Here is a 2,881-nt window from a genome sequence, read left to right as displayed (position 1 = left end):
AAGTATAGGTGTTCTGCTTCAGCATATCCCAGGTAAAGCAATTAGGCATTTTTGGAATACACTGTGATTATCCAACACGGTACTTAGAATTCTGCTCTCATAAATGTGACGAGACCCTTAATGACTTCAAGCAGTAGGAGAAGGGGAGCAGAGGGAAGAGAGCTGGAAGCTGCTTTCATGGTGAAAACTGACAGCTCTTTGTTCTAATTTCACCCAAACTGCCATAGAGATGAATATTTTCTTTCAAAAATCACATTTTTGTAAGAGATTACATTTTCCTCTAAAAGCAGAACTCCTCCATTCAAAGATATGCCCATTTGTTGTTGTCAGATTCCGCCTACCCGGGCTGAGAGCCTACTGTAGCTGTGCAGATCTGTGACCTGCACTTCACTCCCTCCAGGCACTATAAATAATTTCCATGGAAACAGCGCTGAAGAAGATATCTGCAAGCCGAGAGGATATCTATAGCCTTTCTGCTGGATTTACGTCTTTTCTTTTTCTTCTGTTTTCTCAGTAACATCAACATTAAACATTTTATAATATACTTAACACACAAAGTTATAGGAGAAAGGGAAGATAAGAAAATCTGAAGGAGATTCCAACCACATGACATACATACATTTATCTATAGATTATCTTCATACTCAGCACTCCCACTCCTCCTAAGGAAAGAATACATTGCATCTACATTGCACTTTTTCACCCGAGAAAAAATTCTCCCTCAGCCATCAGGGCCCTTAGCTGGAGCTAATTGTATGTATATTTAATGAAGCATCTAAATTCACGCCTTAATGAGGTTGAGAAGAAAAGCAGATACGTGTGGAATCAATTCTGAAGAGCTCTGAAATCAGTCCATATCAGAGCCCCAGGGAGGACCCAGCCACTGCGGCCGCACTGCAGGCAAGCCAAGTAAGCAATGCAGGGCTGGCCTCGATCTGCCACACACAAACAGCTACCTTCACAGCCATTACTTTCAGCACATCACAGCTAATGCTTAAAGAGTGGACATTACTTAGTAAAGATTATATGGAACTCTATCACACCCTGTTCCCTCACAACTAACCTTGTTAACAAGAGTCTGTGTATACTGGAGCTGTGCTGTTCTGCATCCTTCTACCTATACCTAGCCAAGAAGGACCGTGGCTTTGGACAGTCTCTGCAAACTCCACAGCTGGTGAATAGCCCACTGAAGCTGCAGATGACTAGCGCCAAATTCTAAGAGTCTCCTTACCCTGAGATCCATCTATACACACAGGGAGAAAGAAAGACTGCGATTTTCCTTCTCTGCTGGGCTTGTCCGACCCGCCTGTAGCTCTGCAGAAAAAGGAAGTGAGTCAAGGCTTGAGCTCAAACTCAACAAAAGCACCTAAGGAGAAGTAACTGTAAGCGCTTTGTTGTGTTTGTGTTGGCATTGGTGGACCTTTCAGTAACAGTTGTTACTGAATGTAACAATACATTTCTATACTCACTGTTACCTGCCTTGAAGGATTTTTTTTGGAGTTCCTTCTTTCCTCCTAATTTATCCTCACGTATGCTTTGAGAGCTGACCTAATGGTTTGCTTTTTTTCATTAAAATACAGCAGAGACTGTAAAAGACTGTGTACATTTTTGTCAGTATTTCAGTCTCTTTTTTTATGATCCAAAATATAACTCTCATGCTAGAAAGAATTCAGACAGTTCAGAATAGGATCAACGTTAGCATTATAAATAATGACTTGGGCATCCTTAAGCCACCATTCAAAACAAATACAACTTCCTTGAGACAGGACTGCTTGTAATAAACAAGTCATTATCTGCACTCATATGTCAAGGCTTCTGCGTGTAATACAACTTCTAGAAAAACATTTGAGAAGCCAAGACTCTTGGATATTTTTTTTATTTTTTTATTTTTTAATCAGAAGTTCAGAAAAATACCCCACGGAAGCTAATTCTTCATGAAAGATCTTTATACTTACAACAGTCCCCATAGCTATGGAAATTCAGATTGCTGTTCACCTGACATGTCTGACAGCTTTTTGGCTCCAACAGTCAAAAGAGTATCAAGATCAGAAAATGATTTCTTGTTCTCAAATGAAGATACCCTGAGAGGGGCTATTTTTTGTAGCCTGTTCATAGATCCTAACTCTGCCAGAATTCGCACAGTACTCCAGATACTAACAAAGTATTTAACATTATGTATAATCGCTTCTCTGTGCCTTATCACTCTGAGTATTGTGCAATAATTATCCATCTTCCTTCACAGATTTATTAAGAAGGTTATTCAATTAACGTTTCTAGCACTCTTGAGATTCTCAGATGAAGAAACAGTACGTGTATGTAGGGCTTTGAGGAAACTTTGAATTCAAACTGTCATAATTACAAAGAAATCAAAGACAAATTTTACAGTGTTTCACTGTTTTTCCTCTGTTAACTACTTTTTTCCTACAGCTGACCATTTACTGCCAACTAATGTGAAATTCCATATTATGCCTTGCTTTTGGAAAATAATAATAATAATAATAACAAACACAAACTGCATCCATAAGGCATTAATTGTATCAAAGGAACACTGGTCAGTCAGACCACCTTGTTTTCACAGCCAACCCTGTGCAACGAGACGGACTCAGGGCTGCACCTCCTTCATGCCTGGAAGCAGCCACTGCAGAGCACCAAAAGATGCAGGCACTGTAATGGCTGCTTCACTCCTGATACCAACATCACACCTTCTTGGTGTCACTGGGAACAACTCACAGCAGCTTATGTTAAATCCCCCCAATCTTCCCATCACTGTTCTTAGGTAGATTAACTTCTAACCCTTCATTTTTCCTGTCAATTATTTTTAATTAATAACAAAGTAACATTTTTTAATATATATATATATATATATATATATATATATATA

The sequence above is a fragment of the Meleagris gallopavo genome, chromosome 10 (genome assembly GCF_000146605.3).
Source record: "Meleagris gallopavo isolate NT-WF06-2002-E0010 breed Aviagen turkey brand Nicholas breeding stock chromosome 10, Turkey_5.1, whole genome shotgun sequence".
In the NCBI taxonomy this organism is placed as follows: Eukaryota; Metazoa; Chordata; class Aves; order Galliformes; family Phasianidae; genus Meleagris; species Meleagris gallopavo.
This window is presented reverse-complemented; position numbering follows the sequence as displayed.